The 22,202-nt window shown below is 42.2% G+C and overlaps 1 long non-coding RNA gene across 1 annotated transcript in view; it reads right to left on the bottom strand.

Annotated features, from left to right (window-relative positions):
• Positions 1-9,347: 9,347 nt before the first annotated feature.
• LOC122787156 overlaps positions 9,348-22,202 on the bottom strand; it is a 107,105-nt gene continuing 94,250 nt past the window's right edge. The window contains exon 5 of the long non-coding RNA XR_006362544.1: positions 9,348-10,266. This is a non-coding gene — a long non-coding RNA (uncharacterized LOC122787156). The remainder of the gene's footprint in view (positions 10,267-22,202) is intronic.

Genomic DNA, 22,202 nt, shown 5'->3' with positions numbered 1-22,202 from the left:
GGGGAAACACTGCATACCATGAGGAAGCATTTCCACTGGGAGAGCCAAGATTATTCAGAATCTAAGAGGTGGCTCAGAGACTTTTTTACTGCCTCAGCACAGGCCCCTGGCTGTTCCACCTGTGCTAGACATTGTAGATGACGTATTTTCAGAGTCCAGTCTGACTCCTCCAGCCCCAGTCAAGCCAGACAGATACTACAGGGTTCCAGACTCCCACAAATTTCTATTTAAAAACCCTGCTGCTGACCCAGAAACTATCTCTCAGGGTCCTAAGGGGGTCAAGGCTTCCACTGCAAAAAAAAACCCCTAGCCCCTCAGTCAGAGATTCCAGAGCACTGGATAGATGGGGAAAAAAGATTTACACTTCTGCTACCTTGGCTATAAGGGCTTTAAATTGTCAGTTTCATATGTTTAAATATCTGCAATACATTATGTCGATGCTTAAACAGAAAATGATGACAAATTCTGAATGTGCAGAAAATAAAGAAATGCAGGATTTATTGCATGCAGCTGAACACGTTGGAAAAGCATACTTTACAATGTGGCTTTGATTCTTTGGAGGCCTCCTGCAGAGCCACTGTTACGGGTTCTGTCATTAGGAGGCATGCTTGGTTAAAAGAACAGAATCTGCCTGATCATGTTAAAGCAAAATTATTAGATGCTCCATTACAGCATGATACTTTGTTTGGCGTTAAAGCAGAAGAGGGGTTAAAGAAAATGGAGGACAAAGCTAAATCTATGCAGACAGTCAAGGGTTTCTTACAGGTACAGCCTCCAAGATTTAGCAGACACTGTCCTAGAAGAAGCCTCGTCGGTTTTGGACCTCGGATGCCTGTCCTTCTCTTTTTCCTTACTTTTTTTTGTAAACTCCAGTAGTCGGGTGTTCCGACAGCATTATATAACTAAAATCTTCTGCCAAAGTAATGAAATGCAAAATCGTACCGACGCTTAATAGAGCGTTGGTTAAATCTAGCACAAAACAGACAACTAGCAACATCGTGGTTAGGGCCTAGGCAAGGAATGGAGTAAGAATGAAAATCTTTATGAGGTATTTGCTTCCTACAAGAAATACAATTATTAACTTTCTCTGACATCGGTCTGGAGCAAGAAAAAGGTTTCCCCAACAGGGTACTTAGCTTTAAATGAAGACTTCAGGTCTGAAATTCGAACTTGAAAATCTCAGGAGTCGGCCGACCGGCACTTGCGAACTGCTTTTGCTTCGGGCACCGCGCGGCAAGAAAGACTGAAGAAAATGGCTTCGGCTGCATCTTTTATACCCCTGCCGCACTGAAGTCAAGGAAGAGGCGACAGCAACCGAAGCCGGACCTAGACTTTGGAATTCAGACCAACTGCAGGTAGCCTGCCAGCAGGATAACCCAATTGTAATGACTGCAACAGTGAAACACGATGAACATCAGATAACAAAATTCTCCCTCCAGGCTACCACTTCAAACAAGGAAGGGGAGGTGTAGCTATTATCTACCCTTCCTCCTATACCATCACCCCATATACCAAACTAAAGCGCTACTAAAACTCAATCACAAATCCATATGCATAGCCATCATATATATATATATATATATATATATATATATATATATATATATATATATATATATATATATATATATATGTGTGTGTGTGTATATATATCCTCTCCTGGTTTTCCTCCAACATTAAAAATGAAACCTATATCCTAGGTGACACTAACATTAACTGGGCCACAATAATTTCACAAACCCCATCTCGCTCAGTCAACCTCAACTTCATCCAACTAATAAACTACCCAACCAGACCAAGCAAAAATGGGTCCTCTGGCAGTATCACTGACTGGATCCTTGCGTGCCATCCCACCTTTGCTCAAACTCAGGAATCCTTCCAAACGCTCTCAGCGACCACCTTCCTGCTTTCGCCGAGCGCCACCACTCCCATCTCCAGCATCATCACTACATACACACTCGCAATCTCTCTCATTTCAAACCTCTAATATTTGCAGAATGTCTAAAGCTTACTAACGAGTCCCCCCTAAGAATCCTGCCCCTCGATAATGCCATTACCTACTTCAACTATACCTTCTAAATCATACTCAACAAGCATGCTCCCCTAAGAACCAGATGAATCAAAGCCAAACCCTCCACTTGGCTATCTAAAGAAACCACACACACCATGCTACAAAGAGAATAAATATGGAAAAAAATAGCAAAATCCGCTCAACTTCTTACTAGAATTCAAACAACTTCAAAACTCAAAAATAATAACCAGAGACCGTAACATTTACTACTCCAAACTTCAATCCAAACACTCAACCAACCCTAGAAAATTCTGGAACACAATTTCCTCCCTCCTCCACCCAGGTAACAAAGAAAACCCCTGCCCCAAACCAAACCTTACAGATCTGGACACTGCCACTCAATTCAACTCCTTCATAGATTGCATTTCCAAATTGCCCTCCTCTATCCCTCACACCCCCAACCCCTACTCCTTGGGTCCCTCCAAACCCCACCAAACTCCTTTCACATCCTCCCCTCCTCCTTCAACCTAAAACCCATCCCTACAAGTACTATAAAAAAAAAAAACGACTTCAACTAAAACCTAGCCGAAATGCACCTGAGAATCTTCCACTAACCCTCCTAAAATATGTGCTGACAGTATTGCCTTTCCCATTTCCATCTTAATGAACAGATCCATCCACGAAGCCTATATGTCCCTTTCATCTGGCGCCATGCATACATCATCCCACTTCACAAAGGGGGCAAAAACACATACCTCCAATTTCAGGCCTATAGCTCTCCTTTCCCCACTTTCAAAAATCATGGAGAAATGTATCCACACTCAACTTGTGTCTTATCTGACTCAAAAATCTTCTCACCCCCACTCAAAATGGCTTTAGTCCCGGCTACAGTACCATGACTGCTCTGCTATCCTTCCTCAAAACCATAAACCAAGCACGCGACACTGGTAAATTCCTGTCTTCCCTGTTCCTTGACTTATCCAAAGCTTTTGACACAGTCTCACAGCCTAAAGCACCTAAACAAGCATGTTCAGGGGTCAGCTTCCAGTGATTTCTCCTGTCCACCTAGTGAATATGGGCATACTGGGGCAATGCGGCAACTGCCTCATGTACACAGACAACCCTCTCCTTTTACCACCCAACACTACAACCTGTGAGAGATGCACTTACATAGCCAAACTGGAAGCAAAGCTCTCTCCAGCCAAGATTGTGCTAGACAGTCAAGAGAACAAGGTTAACACCTGCACTACACATCAAGCAACACATAGCCCTTCAAAGCCCACACCATCAACACCCACACCTATCAACAGTAAACCCACATATGCAGAGGCCCTTAACATTACCCTGGCCAAGCAACAAGGACTTCCAAAGCTGAAACGCAAACAAACACCAGTCACAACCAAAGTGACACACAGCTCACACCAGTGTGCCACTCAACAGCCTCTAAGGCAAGACAATGTACCCAACACTTAAGTCATACGTGACTCTATAGTCAGGCACACTGATGTCCCACTCACTAGACTGAACAAGAAGAAAGTTACAGTCAGCCGCCTGTCGGGTGCCAAGATCCGCCACATAACGCATGCACTCAAGTCACTCCACAACAAGTACAAATACAACTCTGTCATTGTCCATGTTGGAGTGAATGACTTGAGATGTACCTCCCTGGACTACATGAAGAGACATGGAAGAGTTCTCAGATCATGTGGCCCATGCAGGTATGACCCTAGCCCTGAGTAGCATCCTGCCTTCGCCCAGAATGATACCACAGTATAAGGACAAAATGACTGACTTCAACAACTGGCTAAGCTTCTGGTGTCATTCAAAGGGGATCCAGTATCTGTCTGCCTGGGAAGACATGATCGACAAACCACGATGCTTTGCCAGAGATGGTCTGCACTAGTCACCCCTGGGATTCAGGTTACTGGCTAAAACTCTTGCCAACCCTATAGTGCCTTTTTTAGGCAAGGTTCAAAGAACAAAACCACCACCATAACAGATACAAGTATGCAAAATCTAAAGGTAATGCTACTCAATGCTAGACGTCTAAACCTCAAAATGCACTCTCTCGAGGCACTCCTAAAAATGGAGAACATCGATATCTGTGCAGTAACTGAGACCTGCTTCAAGGCTCCGGAGAGCATCCCTGCAATACCAGGCTACAACTCTTACCACACTTTTAGGCCACCAAACCAAGACCGAAACACTAAAGGTGGAGGAGTGCCCATATTCACCAAGGATATTCACACCTCCAGGCTAGTTGCCCAACACAATGCATCTGAAATTCTCCAGGTGCAACTAACACTAGGTAAGACTGCGATCCAAACTGTAGCTTGCTACAGATCCCCCACCACGCCCCAAGATTCTTACTACACCTTTCTAAACATACTGGAAAACATTAAGATACAACCAAATACCCTAATACTGGGTGATTTCAACTACCCTGCCATTAACTGGGAAAACTACTCTGGTACCAACACCTTTTCCCATAGGTTCTTGGAATTCAAAAATTCCAACGCCCTGGATCAACTAATCCATTATCCCACCAGGGGCTCCAATATCCTAGACCTGGTCATTACCAACATGGAAGATGGATGCTCCACATCAGTGGTCATGCCCTCATTGGTCAGGTCTGACCATAAGCAAATCACCCTTGACATCCACATCCCACCCCCACCCCACAGTAAGTAAACCTCCATAAAAAACTTATCCAAAGCCAAATTAATGCTACTCAAGTCAAAGGTGACAAACTTCATGACACCCATGCAGATGGGATCTAAAAGTTCGACTGCTGAATCCTACACTACGGCACTGTACGAGCACATCCACTCATGCATGAATCACGCCATCCCAAATAGAACCAAGATGCTCTCCTCCAAAAAAAGGAAGCCAATCTGGTGGTCCCCTGTCATAAACAAACTATACAACAGAAGGAAGAAACTGTTGCAGAAAAGAAGAAAATCCCAGGATGAAAAAAACTCCCTTACCAGCCCTCAGTAAGAAGCTGAGATCCCTCATAAAAATCCTCAAAAACTAGTTATGAAAATAAAATTGCCAAAGATTCCAAAGACAACCACAAGGCATTCTATAGTTATGTCAAGAATCTAAATGGCAATGCTCAGATCTGCTCTGAGCAACAACAGAATGGCATTAAATATACCGATTCCCAAGGATATTGCCAATATTCTGGCAGATCGATTTAGTGCCAACTTTATCCCCCTCTCACCCCTTAAAGGGCCCATCTCAGTACCAAAAGATTGCCAAATTCCGGTAATCACGGCCACACATGTATAAACCGCACTCTCCAAAGCTAAGAATACAGCATCCATGGGACCAGATGACATCCCGGGCTGTGCACTACATAAACTACAAAATGAACTGGTGCCTCAGCTAAGTGTCATGTTTAACCATAGCCATACCTCAGGCTTTGTGCCCACTGAGTGGCGCACAGCTACAGTTATCCCACTCCACAAGGGAGGATTCACCTCGGATCCAAGGAATTACCGTCCCATCAGTCTGACGAGCCTGATCTGCAGGGGCATAGAAAGCATGATCATGGAACTTATAAACAAAGACATTGGCAACCTTCAAACACTGGACCCCACCCAGTTTGGGTTCGTGAAGGGCCGATCATGTCTCCTGAACCTGACTTGACTTCTTTGAATCAGTCTCCAGAGCTGTGGACGAGGGTAAGGCGGTCCGATACAGCCTATCTGGACCTTGCCAAGGCCATCGACACCATTCCCCACTCTGGAATCATAGATAAACTTACTAAACTGGGCTTAATTCCCTAAGTCACTCGATGGGTTACCAACTGGCTTACTGACAGAACCCAGACTGTAAATGTAGCAGACTCCAAATCCAGCTCCAGACAAGTGGAGTACCTCAGGGTTCAGTCCTGGGACCTCTCATTTGGCATCTACTTCTCAAGTACAGACCAACACTAAAGGACTCTGGCTAACAAAGTTCGCAGATGACTGCAAACTGGGAGCCATTATTGAATCCCCAAATGATGTGGATATTCTACAAAAGGGCCTTACACAAACAGATGCTTGGTGCCAGAGCCATGGGCTCAAGCTTAATACCAAGAAATGTACAGTTGTGCCCTTTGGGAAAAACCATGTACCCATGAATTACCACATAGGTGGCAGTACACTAAACACCGAAAGTGTGATGACAGACTTCGGGACACAGGTGGACAGTGGTCTCACCTTCGATAACCACATCACCACAACAGTCAGGAAATCCTTTATGTGGCACACCTCATCACTAAGGGCTTTTCATCCAGGAAAAAGGAGGTCATTGTCCCACTGTACTCATCCCTCATTAGACCCATTATAGAGTACAACGCCCCATTTGGTATGTACCTCACAAGACATCTGCAACAGCTGAAAAGGCCGCAGAACTACCTCACTAAAAGAATCACAGGCCTAAAGCAGATGCCATATGCTGACCGTCTAAAAAACTCCAGCTATACTCTGTGGCATATCGTCTACTCAGAGACCATCTCTGCTTAACATACAAGGCCATGTCAAACCCTGAGCTGTTGGACATGCTCCACTTAAAGAAACCATTTTGAGCAACTGTTTTTTGAGCATAGAGGCCTGTCCACATGGCTCTTGAGTTTGTTTCCTTGCTTTAGAAGGTGCTTTTGTCTTTGCCTTTGATGCTGAAGTTGTTTTAATGTAAAGATGTTTAGGTCTGAATACACCCTCAGAAGCCAGTACCTGCTCAGTGGCTCTGGACCCATCTGAGGGATTAGCGTCCGAGGCGCCAATACCTTGAGTATCCAGTGGCATGGCCGACTCCACGTGGGAGTCGGTAGCAGCCTGCGACTCTAAAGTAGCAGGCGTCAGGGGCTGCAAAAGCACCTCACTGAGAACTGGCGACTGGCTTAAGAGAAGCTTCGTTGGTTTTGGGCCTCGGTTGTTTTTCTTTTGCTTTGCGTTTTTTGTAAACTCCGGTAGTCAGATGGCTATCAGACGACATTTCAGGATAATTAAACTGGAGTCCAAAAAAGTTTAAAGCAAAATCATACCGACGCTTAATAGTGCATTGGTTAAATCTAGCATAAAACCGACAACCAGTAACGTTGTGATTAGGGCCTAGGCAAGGAATACAGTAAGAATGAAAATCCTTATGAGGTATTTGCTTTCCACAAGAAATGCAATTAACTTTTTCTCACATCGGTCTGGAGCAAGAAAAAAAGTTTCCCCAATGGGGTATTTAGCTTCATTGAAGACTTCGGATCTGAAACTCAAACATTAAAACCTCAGGAGTCGGCCGACCGGCACTTGCGAACTGCTTCTGCTTTGGGCACCGCGCGGCAAGAAAGACTGAAGGAAATGGCGTCAGCTGCTTATTTATACTCTTGATGACCTGACGTCAGGGAAGGGGCGACAGCGGCCGATGCTGGACCCAATACTTTGGAATTCAGGCCGGCTGAGGGCAACCTGCCAGCAGGATTACCCAAATGTAATGACTGCAACAGTAAAACACGAAAAACATTCTCAGTCCCTCAGAGCCACACACTCCAGGGATCTAAACCTTGTCATCACAATGAACAAAACATGCTGGAGGGGTAGGTTCCTGACCCACAGACTCCCCATACTCTGGAATAGACTGCCCCCATACATGTCAAGCAGAGCACCTCCTTGGCCCTCTTCAAAAGGAACCTTGATGATTGGATGGGAGATAGGAAATTCACCCCGGGGATCATGTCAGTCGCCATGCTAGACAGGGGTCCAGGGAAGTAAATATTGTGGGAAGAAATATCCAGGGAATTATTATGGTTAGGCTTGTATAGGCCCTAGGGCAGATTGCCTAGTACCAACCTATGAACCTTTACTCTCAAGTCAACTCTCATCTCTCAACCACTCCAACTCTACCTCTCTGAACGCTAACAAGCCGTTCAATGGAAATCCTCTATCTCTCCCATTCTGCACACCCTCACCGGGGTGACAAGGTTCAATTCAAGGACCACTACTATTCAATATATTCAACAACTTTTATAACACCATTCCTGACTCCTCAATAATCCAATAAGCGGAAGACTCTACAATCATCTGCTAAGCTTACTCCCACCCCCGAACTACTTCAAAAAAACTCAATCAGCCTTCTCCAAAACTGAACCCTGGATTTACACCTACCACCTTGTCCTAAATGCTAATAAAACTAAACAGCTGATCTTCTCCCCCCCAGAAACTCCCCAAGTGACAAAAACTCTATACTCAGTAATGATAATATATCCACTGAAATTGTATCCAATACCAAACTCCTTGGTGTCTTCATTGATGAGCATCTAAAATTTGACACCCATATCTAAATCTGTCACCAAAACACCCACCAAAAGCTAGGTCTCCTATACAGGCAACTGCTACCACACTCACCCTCCACCAGGAAAACGCTAGCTTCCTCCTACCTTCTCCCCTCTCTTATGTATGGAGCTCCACTGCTAAACAATCTCTGACTTGGACTACAATCCAAACTCTAATCATAAATAAAATATGTAAATTCACCAGCAACTCAAAAAACTCCTCCCACTACTGCAACTCTCTCCATATCCTACAATGGCTCGAACTGCCAAATTATTTGTGCTTGCTTAAACTCACCAATGCCCATAAACTCTTATACAAACCTGCCAGCTGCCCCTCTCTCTACCAGATTAACCCCTCACATCCCTAACTGCTCATTCAGATCAGAAAACCAAAACCTCCTACAAGTGTACAAGCCCTCATATGGCCCCCTGGCCATGTCCTGCTTTCCTGCTCCACTTCTAAACTGTGGCACTCCCTCCCTTCGCTCTACCCCTGACTTCAACAAAGTCAAATCTCTCCTGTTCTCTCATCTTATACATAATCCCCCCCCCCAAGTATTCATTTTCTCCACCATCTACTACACCTACTTTACATATCTACACTAACCTATTACAACTCTCTATTACAACCTTACTGGACAGTCACTGACTGCACCTAACTTTACTCCCTATTATGAATTGTATTCTTACTCACTAAAAAAAAAAATCCACCTGTATTCTAACTTGTCTGTACCAAGTTTATGTTATCACATCTATAATAATTTTACACTATTGCTATGAATATAAAAATGATTGTATAACTGTATACTTTGTATTTCTATGAACATAAAAATGTTTGTATTGATTGTTTGCAATGTCTAATCATCACTGGTGCTTTTCGCCCCGGGCCTCCACTGAAAACGTGCTCTTCGTGGCCCAGTGGACTTCCCCAGTCACCAAAGTGAAATAAATAAAATAAATATTAGTGTTAAACATTTTCTTCATTAACACATTTAAAATAAATATGAACCACAGATCAAGTTACAGAGCAATACAGGTTTTATTTATGCAGAAGCCAGTAGTGTGTGTGACCTAAAAGAAACAGGAAGAGTCACTGATGACTACAATGCATATGGTAGTTAACAAAAGACAGAGGTTTCACCCTGGATCCACTGCATACGGGGAAGAAAAAAAAAAACACTACCTCTGCTCAAAAGGCGCAGAATACCAATACATAATTTAGTTTTCATGGAATGTGGAGTACTAAGGTTTACTTCAAAAACTTTGAAAAATGAACGACAAGTCAACATATAGACTGGAGATTTTCTCAGTGCTTTTAAAGAGGACTGATCCAGACAACTTCCATTGTAGCTTCAGTGGGTAAGCTTCTCTTCTGAGCAATGCCCAACACCTGACACAAGAATCTTTAGAATGCAAGGAGTCTAAATCATTGAAACCATCCTCTTCTACGGACATCATTTTTCATAAACTGGAAAATCTCATTTTACTGGAACAGAACGGACCAAAATTACACTGCAAACTTAAAAAAAAAATTCCAAATTTGTTTCATCTGCCATCACTTACTGCAGTTCAGTATTACACAGAAGGCTTTGTGGTACTGAACTGCAATACACAGAACGCTGTTTTCACATAGTAAACGGACACATTTCAAATCAGACTCAAATAAAAATTTAAAAATGTCTCATTTTTATACTGGCCATCCACAGCAATTCTCCAAAAGGTGTCGAGCTGCACTCTGCTGTTTAGTTTAGACCCAACCCCACCAAGCAGCTCTTTGTGGTTCATTAAATATTTTTGTGTGTGGTTTGCAATATAAAATCTTACCACCACAGAGGAGGTGTAAACTAATACCACAACTATGAAAGAGTTCTTTAAAAATCTGAATGATTAAAATTCTTTTACTGCCATCAGTTCAGTAGTATGGTCGTCTTGGATTGTTCTGCAATGACAAAAAGAAAACAGGATGAAAATTACTTATCTTGGACAACTAGGTTAGTGGGCAGATTTACAATCGATAGCAGCTGCAAGTTAAAAATGCGATATAGTAACAATTTATACATTTACGTACTGGAAATGACAATCACAGACAAAGGAATACTGTCCTACTACAGGTGAAAAAAAATATTCTGAACCCAAGCATGTCAACAAAGCTATCAGAATTTACAGAATTAATGAGGGAGAAAAATAGGTGTTAGGATAAGGAAGTTGTTGTTGTTGTAGAGGGATGGAAAAAAGAAGAAAAAAAGGACATTCAGAAACACTTATTTGAATAGTGTAAGCTCACAGCCCTGAATACAGGAGGGACATAAGTTTTTGAATGAGAGGGGTGATGGAAAAACAGCAGACTAAGAAGAAATATTCCCTTCATGAAGGCCTTGCATAACCTACATGTTGAAATGGAAGCTAACAGATGTGAATCATCTGTGATGTGAAAATTAGCAACTGCTGCCAACTGCAATTTTAATGTAGAGAAACTGGCTCCCTCTTGGAAAACAGAACTTAAGAAAAGTAGGATGACTGAAATTGGAGCAGAGAAGAGCTCAATGTTCTGATTCCATGTCCACACTGAGAATCTTTTCCATTTATTATTGTAAACTGTTTTGGTAGCAGGTTTTTGAGATGCAAGAATAATGTGTCAGATGGGAGAGGCTAGCCTGGACTTTTAGAATCACTGGAAGTGGAGAAACCAAGTGCTTAGTCTCAAGGATCTCAGGTTGGGGGGCTGTTGGTCTGACAGGTGAGAAATCAGATCCTGTCTAGGATCAAGTATCCATGGTGGATACTTAGTGGGAGACCGCAGGAAGTGGAACCATAACTGTCGATGCCAGAAAGGGGCTGAGGATCAGTGTGCTCTTGAACCTGATGTTTTTTCTGTAGGACTTATATCAATGGAACTGGGGGGATAGGTGACAAGAGTCCCAGCAGCCAATTGTGTACTACAGTATCCCTGGGTGACTCCCGTGTTGAGGGGATGAGAGTGAAGTACTTGCTGCATTTGGTGTTCAATGGGGGTGCAGAAAGTTCACAGCAAGGTTGCCCAAATCAGCGAAATATCTGGTTCACTACTGACTGACTGATTCAGGGAACACTTGTGTGGACTCCGAATGGATCGGCTGAGTTGGTCTGCAAGAACGTTGGTCTCCCCAAGAATGTGCATTGCAATCAGAAGGCAGTTCAAGGAGATCACCCATTCCCACACTCTCATGGCCTCTATGCATAATGGGTAAGAGTGGGTTCCCCCTGCCTGTTGATATACCAGAACCACTGACACGTTGTCTGTATGAATTGCTGTAACCAAAAGAAATAAATGCACTTACCAGAGGATTGTTCAAGTTTAAAATCCACAAATTCATAAACAGTTAATAAAACAACTTTGAGCGTTTTTGTCCCTAACAAACTAGGGACTTCATCAGAATATAATAAATGCTGTCCCTAAATGTTTTAAATGTACAGAAAAATCATTGCAATTGGTTATAAAACCACCAATAGTATTGAAATATTTCTCACATGATGTTCACATAAAACAGCACATCATATACCAGAAAGTGTCATCCTATTACAAGAACCCAATACAAAAAATAAAATTAATATGAAGGGTATATTTCCTTCTAAAAAAAAAAAAAACTTTTTTATATATTTTTATATATGTGCTTCCAAATTAAAAAAGCTCTTTATATATCATGCTCTTACTCAAAAACATGTATATATTAAAAATGTATACATGCACCCCCCATTATAATCAGCTTTTTCTTTTAGTACTGCGGCTACAGAAAGTAATTTAACCTTGGTGGAAATGTCTCAGCTAGTCTCAGCTGCCACTGCAATTCCCTCTTAATAAGCAAATTCTTCCAATCACCTCCCCTGGGACTTATTGCAATCTGCTCTAGGATACTGAAGGTAATTTTTTTTTAAATTTCTGCAACAAAGGAAGTGCTTATACAAAGGATTAGTGTCTTTTGATTGCATTTCTCAGAGCACGCTCTGCTTTTCCAATGTAAAACCCTCCACAAGTTTCACAATTAGCTAAATACACTTTTTGTTGAACAACAATTATCTCCCCTAAAGACAACTCTGCTTTGCATTTTGTTTTGTAAAATAATACTCTTAATCTTAGTGATGTATCCACACTGGTGACAAGAACTGCAGGGTTTAGTACCTGTCCCATCTCGACCATATTTGTTATTTTTGTTTTCCAACAATCTCTTGAGGTTAGCACCAGATTTTAGTAAAAAAAATAACGGCTCATCCATCACTAACTTATCTTCAGGTCAAATTTGAAAATATTCCAATTTCTCCTAATGTTGTCCTTCATTTCCTTTGATACATGGTTACAAGGAATAATACATGCCTTCTCAATTTTTTTCCAAAACAATATTTTCACTATTACTATTTTTGTGGAGACCCACGCCCAACAGTGGCTTGTACTTACCCCCTCCATTCCTTATAAACCTCACCAATAATGTCTTCCACCATTCTCCTTGGATAACCTCTCTCACAAAACATTTGTAATGCTTTGAATAATTCTTCCCCAAGGTCTTCAAAATGCGAGGTCATCCTTGCTACCCGTATGACCTGCCCCCTTCGTCAAACTCTTTCTGTAATATAGGATGACTTCTAGCAAAAAGCAAATATGAATTACAAAAAGTGTCTTTACTATATTCATTGGACTTGAGTCAATCCATCCCTGGTGTGTGAAATATGTGTGTCTAAATAATTAATCTTAGGCTTGTGCCTTTCATTACTGTTCAAATATAGTATAACGCCATCTACTTTTTCCCTTTCGCCTTTCCACAGAATAAATATGACATCCAAATATCTAATGTACAGGTGAATAAAGCACCAAAATTTACTGTTGAAAACTTTTTTCCGATCTCATCCTAGGAGGACATTATTGGCATATACTGGGGCACAAAAGGCCCCCAATCACTACACCTTTGATTTGCTGAAAATACATCCCCTCAAATTTGATCATAGTTTAGATCAGAACACGAAGTGAGGGTTTCCTCAAAGAGCTCCAACCACTCAGTTTTTGGTATTTTAGAAAACAAATCCTTGACATCTACAGTCAGGAATATTAAATCCTCACACTAAAGATCTTTAAGTTGCCCCAAGAGTCTTTGACCAGGTGTGGAGCCTTCTCAACCACGTTTGACCCATATGTCAACCAAAATTGCCAGAGAATGGGTTTTGGAGCGGTTGGCCGAAACAACTGGTCTAAAAGGGGATTCCACTTACATTGTTATGCACCTTGGGTATTCCAAAACTGGAGAGGACAATAGGGTTAGTGTTGAGCAGGAATTAATACCTTGATGGATACGTAGACTTAGAATAGACTCATACCTTGTAGGATATGTTAAGTGTATGAACTGCTATCGTTCCATGATGCAGACAGTCTTGAAAGACTTGCAACGTCAGAAGGAACGATCTCATCTCCAGAACACAGATGTGCAATTTGATCAAGACGGATCATAAGACTTGGACCAATCTTCCTCCAAAATGTCCCCCACCCCAACAAGGAAATATCCACCGTCACTGTGGCTGATGGGGGATGGGAGAGAGATGGGTCTGCCTACGTGAAGATCATCTGATGACATCCATCATCAAAGATGCTGCCTGCAGATTGCAGCTGCTCTTACGGGAACATTTAAGGGATGACATAGGATGGACCACTGGACCTCTAGTGTCCAGTGAAGTACTCACATATGGAACCTTGCTAAGGGCACAAAGTATGGCAGCTGACATGGAACCTAGAGCTCTTAGGACAAGTCTTGCTGGGGGAGAGCAGCTAAACTTACTGTCATGGAGACAATACTCACTGTAACGGCAGGCTTAGTATTTGTGTGACAGTGTTCAGTTCTATTCCTATTAATTCTATTATCTGCACAAGCATCAGATTCAGTTTTGCCAAATTTACTGTGATGCCTAGCTGATGAAAGCCATGCAAGAGGTACTTTGTTGCCAATTCCAGCTGATGCCTTGATAAAGCCAACAGGAGCGAATCGTCTAGGTAAGGAAACACCTGGAATCCACACAGTCTCAAGTGAGCCACCACTACCAACATGCATTTGTCAAACACCCTGTGGGATGTGGCGTGTCCAAAGGGTAGTGCTCTGAACTGGTAATGATTGGCTCCCAGCCGGAAGCGCAGATGTCTCCTGGAGCACTTGTCGATTTTTATGTGACAGTATGCATCTGGTCTAATGAGCACATCCAATCGTCCTTGCGCAGTAATGGCAGAATAGACTGAACTGTTACCATGTGGAACTTCAACTTCTTGACAAACAGATTTAGATTGCTCAGGTCCAATATGAGGCTGCAGGTCTCCTGTCTTTTTAGGCACCATAAAGAAGCGTGAATAAGTTCTGCATCCTTGCTGTGCGGCTGGGACCAGTTGGATGGCTGTCTTTTCTAAAAGTTTTTGAACTTCATTCATGGTGTACTCCCTCTGACTGGGTGGAACATCAGGGAGCTTCTTTCCGGGGGTGGGGTGGGGGAGAGAATGTAATAACCTCTGGAAATTATGTTTAGCACCCAGGTACCATTTGTTAGCTTTTGTCAAGGTGTCTAGGTGCAATGAATCTGCCCCCCCCGACTGCCTCCAGAGTACGACAGTCAGGCCAAGCTTCAACACAAATATGGCCGGTCAGAAAAGGGTTCCCTGAAGCCCTGATTCTGTGGACCCCCTCTGCCTTTCAGGCAGCGTCTTCTGCCTCTAGATGAGAATTTCTTGAGAATCTGGGAAAGAGCCCGGAGACTTTTTGAACAACATTTTCTTCCCACTATGCTCACTCCTTGGCAAAGGCACCTGCAAGGGAGAAAACTAGCTCCCTACAGCAGATAAGTTCTTGCCTTCTTGCTCACTCTGGGTAAGGGTATCTTACCGATGGTCTATACAGTGATGACCCGAAGGGGGCCTCGGTAAAAGATGCCTTAAAATGTTCCACAAACCACCAAAGTCTCAACCAAGCATGTCTCCTTAGGGCTATGCCTGATTCGGCTTGCCCAATAGGTACCTTCCCCAACATTGGAATCAACCTCATCGATGCATTAATTAAAGACTCAAGAGTCGACAACTGGAGAGAGACCTTACTAAAGTCCTCTTCTGATATGCACTCTGACAGAGACCTGGTGACAACCTGGGCCAGGTCTCTCTGAAGACTTGTGCCAAATAATTTAGTGCTCAGCAAAAAAAAAAAAAAGTTACTGAGGTGTATACATACTTCCCATCTCTGTCTAAGGCCTGGGACTCCTTGTTCGGGGGATGGACAGAGCAGGTCTGCTCTGCTAGCTCCTTCTTTGTGGCCACAAACAATATAATGGCATCAGGCATAACACCTTTACTCCAATGGGAGAGATCCGGAGGGGGGCTCAAGAACTTGTCAGCACACTTGGGAACAGGCTCCATGGCATCAGGTTCCTTCCAAACCCAGCGGGAGACCAAATCAATAAGCTCATCTGCCAATGGAGAGACCCAGGATGTAGATGAGCCCATCCTGAATACCTTCAGAAATAGAGTATCCTTTCTCCCTCATTTTTAAGACCAGTTGGAAAAAAAAAGAAGAGAAAATGGATAGTTTGGCTAAAAGTAAGCTTGGATACCACATTAGGCATAAGAGACAGATTAGCTCTCAAAGACCCCTGGCATAAGAGAGAGATTAGCTCTCAAAGACACCCTATCATGGAAGATGAGATAGGGCTAACTCACTCTTCTTGCAGTGGTCAGAGCAATTATTAAAATTGTTTCCCAAGTGAAGAACCTCAAAAAGTCATCCAGATTAGCTGGTTCAGATGGGGCAAGTGTTAGCTTCTCCAACTCAAAATTTAAGATCCCAAGAAGGGGACTCTGGTTTTCTTGGAGGTTTATTAAGTAAAACCCCTTTGAAAAACATTTGACATGAGAAAGCCTTGAAAGAGGGGGATCCATGGGCAGACATGCTGAAATGGCCAATAAATGAACTTTGATGGAGGGGAGGAGTAAGAAAGGCAATAGGAAACTAATTCATACAACTATTGTAAAACCAGAGAACAACTATCCCTGAATGGGTGCTGGTTATGTTGTTACTGGCACAAACAAGAAAAAAATTATCCATTTGTTAATGTATGATTTTTCTTGCAGCAGGGCTTCTCTCCATTCATACCTGTTGCACATCCTCAGTAAACAGATGCCTAAAGGAAAAGAAGACCATCATTCAGTCAGTTGAAGTTGGTTTGGGGGGTTGGGGGGTCAGGTTTATAAAGAACCCCTGTTCTTGTGTCAGTAGCTCCATTCTGTGAGGAAGCTTGTAGTAACTGCCTCTGACCATTTCCAAAGGAAGAGAGCCACTGCTACCTTGGTCAAAAAGGGAGTCATGACAAAGATCTTGGAGGATTCCTTCTGAATCTTCAGAAGTACCCTGTACATCAGTGGAAAGGGTGGAAAACTATACAGGAACATTCCTGTCAAAGAAAATGAAAAAGTATTCGGTCTTTCAAGCCTTCTAGCATGAAGTCCTGGAAAAGTGTTTTGCCAGCTGATTAGACAAGAGGCAAACCAGTCTACTTGAGGAACTCACCAAAGATGGGTCAAATCATGAAAGACAACCTGATCTAGTTTGCATACATGACAGTCTACCCTTTCCTGTTCAGCTTGTCTGCCTCACAATATTGCTGGCAGAATGAAGGCTGTCTGAAGAGTGAAGCTATACCCCAAGCTAACCTGGCTAGTCTACAAAGGGGGTACAGCCTAGTTCCCTCCTGCTTGAAGATGTGCCACATAACCATCACATTGTCAGAAACAACTTGAGATCCTGGAGTCCAAAGATGATTTAGAGAAGAGTGCTTTGATGAGGGCAAGCACCTCTTTCATCTTTATGTGCTTGCAAATGTCCTGAGTGCCCCACATATTTTGCACCATTATCCCTCCAGAAACTGCTCACCAAGCCAAGTTCAAGAGGTCTGTGATGACTGACTGCTTTGGAACAAGGAAGGATAAGGTGAGACCCAAATTTAGGGATATTTGCTGCCTCAAACAAGTCATTTTTCTACTGCCAAATCTCAGCACTGCAATTTAAAAAGAGAAGGGATATTGATGTCCAGACCAGACAGACTTCTAACACTACATCTCTCTCTAATGTGGAGTCTTGTCAGGGTTACCATGACAATCACAGATGCCATGAGACCCAAAATTCTGAAATATTCCCTTGCAGTGACCAAAGTCAGAGTGGAATATCTTAGAAATAGATGTAGATAAAGATTTACTGTTCCTGTGGTAGAAAAAGCTCATTAAGAGGTCCAGCTAACACCCCAGGAATACAATCCTGTGTGCAGGAGTCAAACAGAACTGTTGAATGTTCTCTTGGAATCCCAACTTTGTGTAAGAGATCTCTCACCCAAGTAAGAGATTAATGACACTTCAGATGACTTGCTTATCTTTGCAGAGTCTTTTCCAAATATGGAAAAAAGAAATAGGATACCAAAGTAGTCTGCAACAAGCTATAACTGGAACAGCCACTTAGTGAAATTTCTTGGTGCAGTGGACAGTCCAAAGGGTAAAGATAAGAACCAATGAAGTGATCCAAATACACACATGTTAAGAAACGCCTGGATGAAAATGAATGAGAAGCATCTTTTAAAAGCAGAGTTGCCAGGAAACTTGAATGAGCAAACAAAAAAGAGGTAACAGATTGTGAAGTTACACCATTCTGAAGTTAGGCACCAACACAAACAAGTTTAAGAAGAAACAAAATTGGTCTCCAAGCATCTTCCTTCTTTGTCAGTAAAAACATCCTTGACCAAAAACTTTTTCCTAAGTTGAGGAGGAAGAACTGGTTCGATCACTCCCTGGAACAGCATGAAGGACAGGTGTAGATTAACTTGTCTGGTGGAGGAATAACTCACGGCAAAGAGGAATACCCCATCACTACCATCTATAATATAACCTTGATGAATGATCTTCAGAACAAATTTCTCTAAAACGGTGTGCTGCCAAAGAGAAAAATGGAGATTCAGACTTCCTGGAAAGGAAGAGTGGGTACTATGGTGGGACAGGGAAAATCATCAGACTAGTTGGACTGTCCTAGGTTTGGGGGGGGGGGGAATTCATGATTTTTTTCTGGATTACCCTTCTCATTCTGCCAGAACTGGATGAGGGGTTACAGATTCCCTTAGAAAATTAGAAAAAGGAAGGCAGAAAATCTTAACAGATACCCTGATTTAACTTACCCATTTTATAACACTTTTTGATTGCTACTGCAGCAAAGGAATCAAAAGGTGAATCTCTATATGAAAGAGAAAATACAACTTTATTCACATCCTCTTGGGATGGTTTGAGAATGTAGCCAGGCAAACCTCAAAACAGTACCAGAGGCCATAGCATAGCCTGGTAGACTTATCAGAGTCATACACACACTGTAAACAGAGAGCACTGGTTCCTACAATGGAAGAAATTAAGTAATTTAAAGCAGATGTTTCCTAACAAGAAGAAACTGCAGCTCAAACGTTCATCATATTTTCACAAGTCAGAACAAACTAACACGTGAGCCTGACGATTCAAAATTCTGAAAACCACAGTTGCAGAAGCATACACTATTTTCCCATACACATCAATAATTTCCCATCATTATCAAAAAGAGTAGTCACCTGATGGTGTAAACCTTGGCTCAAGATGAAAGTCACTATTGAAGGGACACCCTGACCCCATGTGCAAAAATGTGAAAGAGGGGTTGTGGATGAATGTATCAGAAAGAGTAAGATTGGAATTGAACTGTTTAGCAGCAGTCGGAATAAAAATAAGTCATGTACTTACCATAATGTTCCATCTGTGTTGTCCATTTTCATATTTCAACACATGAGTTCGGATCCAATGCTCTGATCAGACTGCCATTATTCTATCTCATGGCCACCAACAAACCCTCAAGCTCCTTCCCTACCCATAATGCACTACCCCTAACATCCCTCAGATCTTATTTACAGCTTGACATGAAGACCATAAAGAATTTAATTCCTCCAGAATTCACTTGTGATAAATGGAAGGGGATGGATGGTGGGGAGATGAAGAATGAAAATGGACAACACAGATGGAATGTTATGGTTAAGTACATAAATTCTTTATCTGATGTTGACCATTTTCATTCTTCCTCAATGCATGGGACAGAGTTCCCAGCTATCAAAATTTCTGGGCGGACTTTAATGAAGGATATCCCCGAGTATGGTTGAGGCAAAGGTCTCTCAAGACTGGCTACAATTTGTAATGAATGATAAAGGCATTAGGATTTGACCAAGTAGCTGTCCCATAACTAGACTCCATGCGTAGTCTAGACTGGAATACACTGGAAGTGTCATAGGTGTAGTTGAAAGAGCCTCTAGTGGCTAGTTAGGGGGAAATTCAATTTAATGGAGACGAACAAAATATAATCTGTCAACCACTTGGTTATAGTTATATTTGTGACCAATTTGCAGATTTTGAGATGTGTCAAGGATGCCAAAAATTGATCAGTCTTCCTAAGTTTTTAGTTTTGCGCAGGTAGAACCACCATTATCTATAAACATCTAGTAAGCACAGCATATACTCTCCTTTATTTGGGAAAGCCTGGGAAAAACAGCAGGTTAATTTGGTTGGTTAATGCTGGATTCTGACTTTAGCCTCATTTGGGAGGAAGCATCAAAATGTGGGTCTATATTAGACACTCAGTTACTGAACTTCGAATACGATATGTTCAACACCATATCATCTAAGTTCAGTAACATCGAATCCCTAATAAAAAACAGTTAAAAAAAGTCAGGAAAAAAACCTACTTGCTGTAAAGCAGGGGGGCAAGCCCCCCTGCACCCCCCGCTACTTAAATATACCAACTCAGAGACCGCACTACACTGAAGTAAATGGAAATCTTCCCTTACAGAGATTTCTGTTTACCTCTTCAATGTTCTGCGGTTTCGCTGTTCACGTGTCGACAATGTCGGATTCGACATTGTCAACATTCGTGGATTCAATACAGACCCGTGAAGTGTCCCTATTCATGTGGAAAAACAAGGGCGTAGAATATAATGCTAGAAGTTCTGACATTATCCAACAGAAGTAAATGCGACTAAAAGGATAGTGTACCAGGTAAAGAAATTTAGATTACATCTGTCTGTAGTTTGAAAAGAGGGTGGCCTGATGGTTAAGGTGTTTGCCTTATAAACACAAGGTGCAGGGTTTGAGTCTCTCAAGGGATAATTGGCTAGGGTTCAAATGGCTCGCAAGGGAAGTTAGCCTAGTACTAATCTTCCAGCTCTATTCAGTCGCTTACCACTTGCTCAGAGGTGACCTGTGCCTGACATACAAGGCCATGTCAAACCCAGATTTGATGAACATGCTTCACCTCAAAAAATCTAGATCCCTCAGAACTACAAGGGCGGGAGACTTAAACCTTGACACGGTTATTAATAGGACGTGCTGGAGGGACAGATTCATCACCCAGAGACTCCCTATGCTGTGGAACAAAATCCCGGTACATGTGAGGCAGAGCACCTCGCTGGCCTTGTTCAAGAGAAATCTTGACCAATGGATGGGAGATCGCAGATATACCCCAGGGATTACCTCAGTGTCACTGCTTGACAGAGGCACAGCAAAATAATGGGCATAGTTTCCTTCAAACTAAAGGGGTGGCGAAAGCCACAAAACTCTGGGCTAGGCTTATAAATGCCCTTGGGCAGATAGCCTAGTATGAACCTATGAACCTAAGAGTGTGTCAATGTTCGCCGTACCAAATGTATATAGCATGGAGGTATGGGACCTTTGCAAGGAGATCCAAGTAGAAGAAAACCATTAAAAAATGCTTTGCAACGTTTACAGGAGGCTAGAGAAGAATTCTGAAAATCTACATAGAAATTTGAGAAAGTTTATCGAATGTCTAACTTCTCCTCACAACCTAATACCCTCTTAAAATCAACTGGCTAGAAATTCAAGGAGAGAATGTATCGGAACTGTGAAAGGTTAAAACTGATACTCCCCTATTCAAAGAGAAAAAAAATCTTCTCCATAAATTTCTGTAGAACTTTCTCGTAAAGAGTTATCGGAAGGTAACAGAAAGGAACAGACAGGCGAAAGAGAGAACACAGGTTGCCTGGCTATCAATATAAAGAAGCCATGCAGTCAGTTTTAGGCTAGAGATGATGTGGGGATGAATCATGCCTGTCAGGTAAGACAGAAGTTCTGTAGACAGATCTAAATTCAATGGTGAGTACAGGACAGAAAAAAAAAAAAAAAAAGGAAAGGAAAGGGAACCATCCTAGTCTAGGTCAGTAAGATACAGTGAGGATGGCTTGTTTTTCAACATGGCTGCTTTCTGAAGTAATTTTTATTAAGATGCATTTAAGTGCCTATCATGTTTTATATTCTTCTACCTTGTTGTTGTAGTACATGTTTAGTATGCATAAACTGTTTTTTCCATTTAAATATGCAATTTCATTTGCCTCAAGTCTGTACTCGGGCACACAATGAAAAATTGCTCTTATAAGTGAATGAATAATCACTTTGCTGCTGAGACACAAGCCATAAGAAAATAAGATGGAGCTGTTCAAGTTGACAGCTATCAGGCTGAACTTCCTCAGAAAATGGTCTATAATTAAGTGGTTGGAAAAAAATCGCCCACTGCCACACCATCAGTATATTTAAGTTGGCCTTCTCAGGGGATCAAGTGCCCTGGACTGTACTCCTAAGAAATTGTCCACGCCGTTTAATCTGAACCACTGAGTAAAGAGGCACACAGAAAAAAACAATTGGTTAAAAAACAAAGAAAAATCTAGCAAAGCTAGACTTTCCACTGTGAGACTCCTTGATCCTCTTGTATTAGAGGTGACATGGGATATATGCAAATTACTCTTTAAGAACATCAGATGTTTCAGCTAAATAGCAAT

Source organism: Protopterus annectens, chromosome 13.part0, assembly GCF_019279795.1.
Source record: "Protopterus annectens isolate FY-2018-M chromosome 13.part0, PAN1.0, whole genome shotgun sequence".
NCBI classification, from domain to species: domain Eukaryota; kingdom Metazoa; phylum Chordata; order Ceratodontiformes; family Protopteridae; genus Protopterus; species Protopterus annectens.
This window is presented reverse-complemented; position numbering and strand designations above follow the sequence as displayed.